Raw genomic sequence first — 13688 nt, forward strand, 5'->3', positions numbered from 1 at the left:
GCTTTATTAGCCTTCTTTTGTTCTGTTCTGCGATTGAAGTCTAAAATGAGGTTTGGGTTTAAAATATTTTCGCTAGGCTCCCAGGTAGCCTGCGACAAGGGATACCGTTTTGCCACTTCACAAGATAACTCGTGATTCCAGATCGCTTTCTGGATTTCAGAATTCCTTACACCCTATAAACCTGGTCTTCCTGTTCGATTTCCACAGTCGGATCTGGGACGTGCAGCATAAATCTAAGGGGATGCAATCTAACGGGACGTCGCTATATTCGTCCCCTCCTTCCACCTCATTGCCCGGTCTTTCCCTGGGGGTGTACTTATTTATTATAGAGGCATGGACATCTACTGGGACTCTCCTCCCCTCTATCTCGAGTTTAAAATTGACAGGCGAAATTTTCTCAACAATACGGTATGGTCCATGCCAACGGAATCTTAGTTTATTAGGAAGGCCCTTGATACAGTCCAGCACATGTAGCCATACCAATACCAGTCCCCTACAAAAAGGCGCCTCTACTTGGGTTTTTCTTTCTTCGTTCGCTTGCTGGGATCGTTGCATATTTTCTTTCGCGGTCTCTTGGGCCAAACGAAGGGAGGTTATCAACTGTTCCTTCTGTTCGGCTAATTCTCCCTCTAATTCAATTGGTGGTATAAGTGCTACGTCTAAGGGCATACTGGGGTCGCGACCTTGGAGTAAGAAAAAGGGAGTTTCTTTGGTAGTGGAATGGGGGGTAACTCTATATGCAAATATGGCAGAGTTAATGTGGGTATCCCAGTCGTCCTGAAATGCGTCAGTGAACTGGGCGAGTGTATGCGCTAAAGTTCCATTATACCGCTCTAACAGTCTGTTTGTCGCTGGGTGATATGCTGTGGTATGAATCCTCTTAATTCGCAAAGCAGTGCTGATTTCGGCTACGAGCCTCGCCAGGAAATTCTTTCCACGATCCGAAAGAAGCTGCCTTGGGGCGCCAAACCTATAAACGATGCGCTCTAATATTATCTCCGCTACTAGAGGAGCTCTGGTATGACTAGTTGCGATGGCCTCTGGCCACTTTTTATAAGTTTCTGTGAAAACTACTATATACCTATTGTCTCTGATTGTGCGCTTGAAGGGACCCAAAACATCAATGGCCCACGCCGACAATGGTTCCGAACAGGTGATGATCACGAGTTGAAGATTACTTTTCTTGGGATACTTTTTTCTGTTGCAAACCTAGCTCAAGACGCAATCTTTAATTTCTTCATAGAATCCTTGTAAAATTGCGGGATTATGCTAATCGACATACGTTTCGCATACATGCCTAAAAGTACTTTCGTTTTTAAAGTGCACCAGGGCTTATATCCCCCGCCAATGCGTCCATCAGAATCGTCAATAGCGTAAGGTACCTTTGTCTTTGTCTGCATCTTCTTCTTCGTCTTCTTATTCTTAGTTTCAGACACATGGGCAAGCCATAAACAATTCTCCTCCCCCTGTAATTTTCGCATTGGGGTGTCTATTCATTGTGGCATGGCTTGTGTACGTGCCTGTACCTACTTTAAATATATAAAAGATTGTGAAAGTGATAAAAAAACTAATAATTAAAAAAAAATTCTGTGGCTAAGACGGCTTAAAAATGAAATACTTCCCTTCTTTTAAATATACTTAGCTGTTGTTTTTATTTCATTATTTCTTGATTTCTTTTCTTAATACTAAATATAATAAACTCGAAAACATATGTTCCATTTCAGGTAGAGTGCCTGGACCCCTTAGTGGACCATATCCATTGGGTTGGGACGTCTTCTTCTGTGATACGGATACGGCGCATTAACTCTCCATCCAAATTAAGGACATCCAAAGCACTCTGCTGCATCCGTAGACGGACTTCACTAAACAGTCTGGTGTCTAACCTATCGGTCAGGACCCAGGCAGTGACTACCGCCATATCTACGTGATCTTTCAAGATCCTGAGCAATACTCGCTGCACCTCATACTCGGTAGTGTTGCACATCTGGGCAAGGAGGAAGATGAGGAGTTCTTCGTACACCATGACTCTTGACTCTAGGAAGATTCAATGATGTTCGATGTATGGTCCTCCTCAGACTCTGCAATGTCGTCTGGTGCTTGCATTACAAGAAGCGACATTAGACGAAAAACATTCACTGGTCAGTTAAAACCCAGGAATGTTAGGTTTCCCAGTAGGTGCGCTCGTCGTGTTCATTTTACATAATGTAAATGAATTCCTACAAAATAAAATGTTAAATACTGAGTACCTGAAGTTAAATAAGTTAAATATCATCAAAATTTTAAAGGAGCATAAGTAAAATGTTAAAATACTGAGTATTAGACTAAATATAATTAAATTTTAAACGAGCATACTTTTTTTTTTCTCTATAATTTATACATAAAATGACTTCGCTCACACACAAAATAACAAAATGTCTTTTGAATCAAAGTCTCTCCATCCACAAAGGCCGGTCCGGCCATTCGTCATCAGTAAAAATATCGATTTTTTCCATCGGTGTAGGTCAATAATGTGGGGTTTTTCGCAATAAATAATTTTCCTTCTTGCATCTTGAGGTGGTGGGTTGTAATCCTTCCAATCTCGGATGATGGTTAAGTCATTTTCCATCAACGCTAGGTTTGAGACATCTCTTGGTCCTTCCTCCTCCATTATTTTGACAATGAGGGTTCCAATATCCGTACGATTGTCGGTTTGACCTGTTTCAGCCATCTTTATACATGTTGGGGGCTATTTTTAGCTGTCAGTAGTAAAAATATACCCTTCTTGCAAGGTAGCCGTCCCACCACGTAGTTACATCATTTGGCGGATTTGGATGGTAAGAAGTAAGATCATTAGCTGCTCTCACTAGCAATCTACGTTGGTTTTCAATAGTCAGAGTTTTTGCAATCTTTTTCTGGAAGTCTCTAACTTCCATATCCATTAGCTTCACAAAGCATAATGTTCGTAATTTCAACGGACCCGATCCAGTACCTATAAATGGTTCCATAGCGATATTTTCACTCGAATCCATAACCAGCCGATAATTTTAAAAACCATAAAACAAAAGAAAGTCCGAAAAGATTCATTCTGACATCAAAAATCTTGAAGTAACAGACGAAGTGATCTCATGTAAAAATGCTATATTTCGTATTCTATCTAATACATCATTCAGGCAAAAAGTAAGTACAAAGAATAAAAGCTACTATTTATAAAAGTCATGGTAAAAAATGTAAAAATGTTATCAATAAAAAGGCAATTAAAATGTAAAATTGGCTAAGTATAATGATCCCAAGTGACTAATGATGAAAAGAAACTAATCTCGAGAGAAGTTTCTTTTCATCATTAGTCACTTGGGATCATTTTACATGAGATCACTTCGTCTGTTACTTCAAGATTTTTGATGTCAGAATGAATCTTTTCGGACTTTCTTTTGTTTTATATTTTCACTCAAACTCTATATACCCAACTCGGCAAAACAAACAACAAAGTTCTTCTATGTACAGTAAAGTGAATTTTCAACGAAAAGGTGCAAATATATACAGTTCTTTGTCTTCTTTAAATTGAATTTTGGTTTAAATCAGTGTAGAATTCGAATACGGCATTTAGCATTTAAGCGTTTGTATTCAGCGGTGTCATTTTTATGTGTTGTATTCGATTTTGAGCTGAATATTCCCAATGCCATACACCTGGTCTTGTTTTGAGGAAAGGATAAGCAACCTCTGGTGTTGGAAAATCGAAAATGATAATGCGTTTTGTTCGACTAGAAAGCACTTTTCCCGTTCTGCACATGATTCCGGTCTGTATTATTGTGAGTGATTGAGTCCAGTTCATTTTTGTGACTGGAACATAGTCGTCTTTGTAGAGGCTCAATCCGTATAACGTCCACGTAGCAACTGTCACCATCAACACAATGATCAACAAAACTCTCCATGCTTTAGAAATCCGACTAGGCTTCTCAAAAGAACCGGTCACAAAACTTTTCGATCTTTTGTTGCTCATTATAGTCTTCCTCTGGAAATCGATGATAGCTCCTTCCGTTTCTAGTATGTCCATTCCAATGACCACATCTGCTTCTAGATCTGGAACGACGAAAAATTCATAGTTCTTGAGTGAATTTCGATCAGTGATACTGGCAGGAATGAACGCACATCCTTTGACTTCTATTGTTTCCCCAGTGGCTGAGTAAAGTTCTGCTTCAATGTCATTGGTCAAAAACGGTGCTATTTCTGCAGCCTCCCAGACCGCTTGATTTAGGAGCGTATGCGTTGATCCCGTAAAAGAGCTTTGTTTCTCCTTCCATTGCCATGAATACTTTTGTCTTGATCCCACATTTCTTTTCTGTTTCTTCAGCAGATTTGCTTCAAATTGTTAGTACCTGTCCTTTTGGATGCTTTCTTTTTCCTTTTTGGTAAACGTACGTGAAAACATCTTTAGTGGATGGTTCTACTTTCACTGTGTCACCTACGCGTCTGAGAACGGGTTTTCCACAAGGTTTTCCACAAGGTTTTCGGGAATGAAAGGTGTGTTGACGATGATGATGGTGTCGTTGTCTCCTAGGTCTTCGTGAGATATTCCTTTCATCTGGTGGGTCCATAAGGTCTGAACTTTCTTGCTCTTGAGGTGAAAATTCCTGCTTAGTATTTCTTTTGCAAAATTGACCAATTGAACTTCGGTTCAAGTATACAAATCCACCAACCAGAGCGAGTAGTACCACCCATTTGATTGTTCCTCCAATTCCACCAAAGATGTTAAAAATATTTCCAATTCCTTTCCCAGCTGATTCCACTGCATCACCAGTAGAAGTAACGATATTCCCCGCGGCTGAACCCAACGAGGTCACTATCTTTTCATCCAAATTTCCAACTCCAGTTAAAACACCTTCAATACCGCTTCCTAGGGCTCCTATGGTTTGGCTTGTAACCCAGCAGCTGCTTGCAGGGCACCTCCAAGTCCAACTCAAATGCCAGTCAGGAGATCGACATTTCCTCGTTCTATTTGTAACTGCTTGACCTCTTCCATTGCATTGTGTATTTTGGAGAATATATTTAACATCGAATAAGGAGCTAAATATTGTGTTGGTTTTTGAATCATTCTGGCGTCGAATCCTCTTATCTTCTCCAATTTCACAAATTTAGATCCATGGAATTGCCTTTTTGCGTCTGTCTTTGTGACCTTACCTTCTTGATCAATTACTTCGTATGAACCTTCATTGTTTTGTAAATACGTAATAGGGGGTCTGGCTGAGCAGTTGATTTTGTGAGATTGTTCTACTACCTGTCGATCCATAATTCGTAAAAATTTAACTTGGTTATGATAGGGTGCTTTTACTGGAATATCGAAGTTTCCTACTCTTCGATTGGTGATCAGACGGTAGTTGGAAATTTTCAAACAGCGATGTACTTGAAGGGCTTCTCCGACGGTGTGGACGGTGACTCCACTCTCTTGGTGAATCCATCGGGCTGCAGTTGTAGGAAAAGCTGCTATCATCCATCGTTGAATTCTCGACACTTCCTGTTGTATGAAACAAAGTCTTTCCCATTCTTGAATAATGTCCAATTTCTGGTTAATAAGGGTACTCACAATGTGAGCTTGTAGGATAGGTCCAAGAGTGTCGGATACCATTCGTTTGGAATATGCAGTCACCATGTCTTTAAGGGCTTCGAACATGTTTCCTTTCATCACTGGGTCCTTTAGTAATAGACCGTTATCAAGCAAAAGAGTAGTTTTGCTTTTGCCATATTCATTTTGGATGCTTCCACCAACTTAGAAGGAATTAGAACATGACTCTCCATTTGCTTTACTTCATGTTTTCCTAGTGAATGCCAATCGATTGCTGGATGATGTGGGTCATTCCAAACTAGGGCACTTTTTGGTGCATCTTTAATGGTACAAGAGCCGTATGATTGTCCTTTTGGAATTTCGCTTGGGCATTTGCTGTTGAAACCAGAGTCACTTGCGAATTGTCTAATTCCAATTAAGGTACAGAGTCCAATATTAATTATTACCAATTCTGATAAATCCCAGTTATTAACAGTTCAATGTTTCTTTAAATTTTAGTTCAACTACTCCAGTAATGTTAAAAGCTTTACTCTTGCACCGACCCAACAACGAACGTTCATTGTACTAGCGCTTAGCTTTTATATGGAAGGTCTTACGCTTCCTTGTAGTAAGTCGGGATCTGAGTTTATCAATAATGTAATGGTTTATCGTGGTTGATTTAAGTCTTCTGAATTTGTCGATTGATGTAGAATTTGACGTTATTCATTATTAATGTCAGGTGCTTTTAGATTAGGATGTTTGTTCAGTTCTGACGTATATGCTCTAACTGGCGTGCACTTAGAGATGTGTTTTCGAAGCTTGTCTTTTGGTGTTGACTTCGAGTGATTGGTGTTGTGAAAGATGTGGTTTTGGCCATGCTGGTATTTGTTTGGTTGTTTATTTAGGAAGAGTAAGAGTTTCAGTCACGAATTATAGGTTTGATCGTTCTGTAAGTATCTGAAATTTAGCTCATTATCATTTCCCCATTCTTGGAATAAAGCTGTCCCAGCTTTCGGTCGTCCAAGAAATCAAATTTATAAATTCATTATTATAAGTCCATTTGTATGTATCATTTAGGTCCGTATTAAAATTGTCCATTCTTCCATTATTTAGTCGCATTCACGCCGAGACTCTGGCTTGAAAAAAATGAGAAAGACACTTTAAGAGTGTCTATTAAAATATTATTAACAGTTATTCATACCTTTTCATCCAAAATTTAAATAATTTTTCTTAAAGACTGTTAGATGCTATAAGAGAGTCTATATTCAAATATTAAAATACTGCAACTGTTATCGTTATTTATAAAACCGTTAGATACTATAACATATATCAAAGAGAAACCTGGAATTTAACGCTTTTCATCTTAGTGTTTACGGCTTTAACGGCTTGTTATTTTCAAGAACTTGTTAGAGATTATCGTCTTCTTCTTCTTGTTGAGCTAAAACACAATGATGACAATTTTAAGACATTCGTATACCTGCAGGGTTTAAATTTATCATCCGTTTTAGTCTTTTATTTTCTTAATTTCTTATTTCTCTCAATTTTCTTAAATTCGTATTTCTCTTAATTATCTCAATTTCGTATTTTCTCTTAATTTCTTTATTTAAGGCTTGCCAGGCCTAATCCGTTTTATTTCTCTCTAAAATATATCAGTGATTGTCTTATCTTAATGTGTCCCTGACTACATTATGTGGGTGCACCCTTTTCTACTTTTATTTGTTCATTTTGTTCTCTTTTTATTAATCTTTTATTCAAGGATACAAGTAAGTTTAAGGTATGTGGAAACCTTCGTTTGGAATTTTTATCAAAAAATTTTTTTTTGTTTAATCTGATGTAAAATTTCCAGAGCTTTCCAGACATGTAATTATTGTTTATTAATTCCAAATACTTTGGATGTTATGATAGAATTTGTATCTCTTCCTTGTTTCCCTTGTTTATAAATAAAATGTCTCTCTTCTCTAGTTCAATAAGACCGCCAAATAATGTTCAAAAAATAAAGAGGGGAACATTTGTGTTTTGCCCCTTTTTATATAAGAACGGCTGCTCGAAAAGAATTTCTTAGAACAGTCAATCTTGTGACCATAATCTTTCCGTCCATAATAGAGCCCTTTAGAAGTTACCAAAACAGATGTATCATAATAAGGATATATATTTTTTTTTTTTTTAATTCTCTTTTATCACCAAAAAAAAAACAGTTGGTATATATTTTACAAGTTCCTCTACTCTGCTATATATAATAAACAAATATATATTTTCGTTTTTGATTAAAAATTTCATTTAAAAACAGAGAGTAGCAGTAATAAGATCTCACTGAAATTGAAGAATGGGATGTCCGCTTGCCCTCTGTGGAGAAGGACCGGTCTTACTAAGCGGGGCCTATCCGGTGTTCGGAACCGGTCCATCCTCCAAAAGAGCCAAAGTTGCGGACCTCCCGATATAGCCGAGCTGGCCACTAAGAAGAGCCAGAACTTAGGAGTAGATAATTTCGGACCTAGACGGACAGAAGACTAGCAGGATGTAAACAAACCATCCACAAAAAACACACAAACCAAAAACAACGAAATAGGCGAAAAGCAGGAAGCTGGACAAAGTGGAGTGGAGTGGAGTGATTGGAAGCTAGATTAAATTAGGGCTTGGTCCTCAAGGTTATAGGGTCATATCAAAAAGGAATTAATTTCAAACATTATCACTATATCTATATAATAGATTTTAAGATAAATAAAATAAATTTAATTTCTGAATTATTACCAACACATAGAAGCAAAGCTAGGCTGAGGGACTGAGGTTGCAAAAAATTGGTTTCCTCTGTAAAGAGTACTCCCCGATAGGATGATAGGACAGAAAGCTTATAGCTAATGGCTAAATGACGCGAGAATAGACTGAGAGCTAGGTGAGATGAAGTTGAGTTCAGGCAAAAAAAGAAGCTGGGCTCATGAGAAAATGGCTAGGTAATTTATAGGATAAAATTTCTGAGGTTAACATAAAATAAGTAAGATTATATATGTATTATGTGTTAATATTTCTGTTAATGATTTCACGCATTTCAACTCTGCATTCATGAGCATCCCAATTAGCAATAAGGGTTCTCAATCTTTCAACCAAGTCTAGACCAATTTCATTAATCATTGAATCTCCAGGATTAGAAACTCTAAAGGATTTCTGGTAGTAAAGTACTAGCTCAACAATATTAATACTTTCTCGTGCACAAATCTGCATTATACTTGGGATAATCGAGTACTGTCGGTCATGACAAGCCAGAATGTGAAGAAGATATTTTGAAGTTTGACAATTTTTCATTAGCTGAGCGAGAAGGCTTACTTTTCGATTCTCGATGAACGGTGTAATATCAGCCACTTGGTAGAGTTTGTTCAAGTCGTTAGCGCCAAATTTGGAATAGCCAAGCAAGTTTTTAAAGGCTGATCGGCACTGTCTGTTCAGGCGTTCAAGAAAGGGTTTGGAGGTTACTGTAAGCTCCATTCCATACAAGACTTTTGGTAGCACGATAGATCTGAATATGTTCGAGATGATATTTGGGTGCATATATGATTTATTTCGAAATACAATACAGTAGCGAAACTTTTTAGACAAGAATAATTTCATTAAATTTTTCTTGTAAAAAAATGTTAGAGAGAACAGGAACTTCATATTTATAACTTTTGTTGTTTGATGAATAGTTTTGTTTAATCTTTATGCAAACAAAAGATTAAGGGGAAAACTTAAATCGATGATATCTCAAGACAGAAAATTGGGATACCTAGGGTCATTCCAAGAGTAATAAGTCCCCTTATCTCTGAGCTACGGACTTCATTTTTTCTTTATTGTACTCGTGAAAGATAGATCTAAAAAACATTGCCACGTTTTTCTTTCTTTTTGCCTTAAACTAAAGTTATGACCCTTTAAAGCAAAAAATCGCTATTAATTTCATGTTTTTTGTCGTTTTTTGACGTTTTATTGAATAATTCGAAAACTAAGCGTTTAGAAAAAAAAACATGGCAACGTTTTTTTCGTCTTTTTTTCTGAATCATGATCATATAAAAAGCTTCATTAAATTGCCAACATAAGGGGACTTATCACTCTCTGAAGATGACATGGTCATTTTTCCTTTGTCACCTTTTATTTCTTCGTCAAATTGACAAAATTTAATGTTGTCAGTATCATTCGATAGAAAATTTAATAAGCTTTCCAAAAATATATACTTTTACTATTGAAATATATCTGTATCGAAAGCTATTAATAAAAGAGTCAGGTGTGGTGTAGAAGGTTTCCACATACCTTAACAGAAAATATTTTGTCTCACCTATTTAGTTTTTCAATTGCCCTTTTCACACTTCTCCGGTACACTGTGTGTTCGAATTTCGCTTTCGCCCTTTTCTTGGATATTAACCGTATGATGTTCCAATCCAGAAGAGCTGGAACTCTACTGGAATACAGTCCCGAGGATGTCTCTTTGTATATTATTTGATCAATTCCCTTTGTGGCGCTACTAATGTCCATGTTTGCTTTGTACAGAATTTTGATTAATGTTGTTTTCAAAACAAGGTTCTCGACTTGTAAAGAATATTTCTCTATGTTCTCAACCCTTTGGTCTGGGTCAAGTAGACCCAAACCAACTGTCACGATATTCGCCAGAGTCCTTGTCCCCTCCATAGGCTCTGTTTCTCCCGTATATAACACTTGTTTCAACATGGTCGCCCTGTCCTCGATGTCCACCATACTTACTGAAAGATGAGAAATCAAATACTCATTAATACTAAAATATCCCTTACAATTACTTATTATTTTAATACTATTCAATTACAAGATATGACCTCAGTCAAGTGAACAATCTATATACATCTAATTCTCTTTTTTTTTGTTTATTTACAAGTCTGTGCAATGTAAAGTTTGTTTACAAATTTTGTTTCTGCTGTCGTTTCTGTTTCTGTTTCTTCGTTTTTGTTTAGCCATGTCCTTAACTTGGGGTACAATGGTCTAGGTATTTCAGTTTGTCCATAGGCTGTTGGTTGTAGAGTGTTGTAATGACGTGGCTCGGAAATGTCATTTTCAGGTTGTGTAGTGTGTATTTCAATGTTTTGTCCTTCTTGTACTTCTGTGTTCGGTTTCTGTTCTGTCATTTCTATGGTTTCTGTTTTTTGTTTGTCTTTCGATTTTGCCCTTTTCTTTTTGTTACATCTTTTTATTTGGGGAAAAGCGTCGAGCTTTATCGCTATGTAAATGAAAGCCACTACAAGAAGCAAAATTACTATTGTTCTTGCAAGACCCCACATTCCTCCGGAAACTGATTGGGAAAGTGAACCTCCTGCATGACTTACATGTTCTATTGCTCCTCCTGCTGAATCAAGTATAACTGCTGACGCATCTGCTATAGATCCTACTACTGCCTTATCTAGATCTGCTGCACCATTTAAACCATCATGCAAGGCTGTTCCTATTGCTTTGATAACTTTTGAAGAACCGTCTGCTATCGAACCTATTGTTGCGCCTAAATGCTTTTCCTACGTTCGTAATGAGAGAGAGAGATAAACCTTCCCTTAGCACAGGGAATAGGCCCTATCCTAAGATAGAGATCACAGCGCTAGGTAGATAAAATAAAAAGCGAAAAAAGGAAAAATTATGCAAATAAGTAACTAGATAAAACTATCAAAAAACATGCTACTTGGAATTAATAATTTTACGCCAATCCAGACGATTCAAAGCTTTTTGATACCAGTCATTTTTTGACAAACCAACCTTTTTCAAGCACTTATAAATTCCTCTTCCATATGTGAAGTTTGGTGCTCCACGAGGGCGTTTCGATGGCACCCACGAAGTTAGCATTTTTCTGGGTAGTCGCTGTTGATCCATACGAGCGACATGACCCAGCCAACGAAGTTGACGGCGATTCACGTACGAATCAACGGATTTCAGAGATAAACGATTTAACAGATCAGACGTTCTGATTCTATACACACGGGTGTGGAGCCGGTTCACACGACACATTGCACGTACACATCTAGCATGGAATAAACGTAATTTTCGGAAAAGATTTTCGGTTAAACACCAGTGTTCAGCACCGTGTAAGAGAATAGCCAAGATAATGCATTCGTATACAAATTTCTTAGCTTTGTATGAAATACTGGTTGACGAAAATAAACAATTTCTCAATTTACCAAATGCCCGACTTGCCGAATTGATTCGGGCATCAACATCAACATTATCATTACAATCTCTCGTCAGAAAAGAGCCCAAATAACAAAAGCGATCCACTATTGGTAAATGTGCGCCACCCGGTAGAACAATATTTGACAGATTGCAGCCATCGTATGAAGAAGGATTTGCATAGATGCGTTTTGGTGCTGCAACGAAAAGGATTTCTGATTTGGAGGATTTTTCGTCGGTGCCAGCATGTATTTCGAGACCGTATCTATTAAAATGATTGAAGAGGAGGGGTACGTACGTTTCAGTCGATTCACGCGATGTGAATAAAACAGCTGTGTCATCAGCATATTCCGAATCTGGTAAAGAGAATTCCTCGATATTTCTCTTTGTGTTGTATCTACGACCAGTTAATACATCATCGAACTTCGTATGGAAAATACAGACCGGTCTATCATACGCATTACGCCATGATATCATTACGGCTGCAAGATAAAATATGAACAACAGAGGACCCAAAATATCCCCCTGTTTGACTCCAATAATACTTTCAATTGACTTTGTGACATCATTAATAACAAATTTCACCTCGACACGAGCATGTAGCGATTTTAAAAGGCGAATCAATTTAGCAGGTATTCCAAAAATTTCTAAGACCTGCCACAACAGTTCACGAGGGACACGATCGAATGCCTTAACTAGATCCAAAAATAGGACCCAAGATTCAAGGCCGTGCTCTTTTCTTTTCTTTATAGCCATTTTGACGGTAAAAACTCCATCCGCACATCCTCTCCCTGATCGAAAACCACATTGCGCTTCGTTGTCTAGGGATTCGGCAACAGGGCGGAGCCTGTCATGCAATATAATAGCTACAATTTTATAACACGTTTCAAGTAGCATAATGCCACGATAGTTCCCGGGCATACTAAGGTCTCCTTTCTTTGGAAGAACCTTTAGCAATCCTTTCTCCCATTCTAGGGGTGGTTTTTCATTCTCCCAAAAGTCTAAAATCACGGATTTGAAAATTTCGTAAGTAGATTCATTTTGAATGATCGATTTCCACACTTGTGGCGGAATTCCGGAATCACCTGGAGCTTTCTCCTTTAGCTTACGAGTAGCCTTTACTATCTCCTCATCAGTGGGGAAGTTATCAAGACCGGTAACGGCTTCTTTGGGTTGAAGTAAGGAGAGAACTGAGTCATCATAGATAGGTTGACGACCATACAAAGCTTTGAAGTGATCTTGAAAAACGAGCGCGTTTTCTTCCGGAGTTTTACAAATGGAACCATCCGGTTTTTTCATTGATGGTACAGCACTAGCTTTTGTTTTACACAGACCAGCACTGAGTTGTTTGATATTTTCCCAAAACACTTTAGTCCCTGTGTTTGAGGCGTTATTCAGTTCACTACATTTCGAAAAAATCCATTCATTTTTAGCTTTCCCTACTGTACGCTTTAGGGCTTTCCTAGCCTGTTTCAGCTTCTCGGCGGTAGAACGAAGCGGTCTTGACAAATGTTTCAACATTGCAATGTTTCTTCTTTCAATTAATGGAATTAAACTATCCTCTGCTGCAGTGAACCAACCTGGTGAAGGCTTTTTCTTTTGTGGAAGCGTACTAGATGTCGCTTTGACAGAGTCAGATAAACGTGTATATGGTCTGTTTGAAGGGGGTTGAATATTGTAATTCTCCATAACGGAAGCACAGAAATTTTGACTGGTTACATCACTTTTCAGTCCACTATAATCAAGACGTATCAGGCGATCTCGTAGAGAAGTTTTCTTTTTGAGGCGTGAAATCATTCGAAGTTTACATACTATGGCTGAATGGTCTGAGTCGATCACGTTTTGAGAGACTCCAGCGTCCATCACATATTTGAAATGTTCCTTTTTTACGATAAAATGATCGATTTGGTGTTTTAATTTAGATCTAGGGTGGATCCATGTTGCGTAATTATTCTTTCGAAAACAAGTCGTCACTGCAAGTAGTTCGTTTAATGATAAGTGGGAGGCGAAACGATGTCCGGCATCGTTAGCATAC

Source organism: Clytia hemisphaerica, unplaced genomic scaffold (assembly GCF_902728285.1).
Source record: "Clytia hemisphaerica strain Z4C2 unplaced genomic scaffold, Clytia hemisphaerica genome assembly, whole genome shotgun sequence".
NCBI classification, from domain to species: Eukaryota; Metazoa; Cnidaria; class Hydrozoa; order Leptothecata; family Clytiidae; genus Clytia; species Clytia hemisphaerica.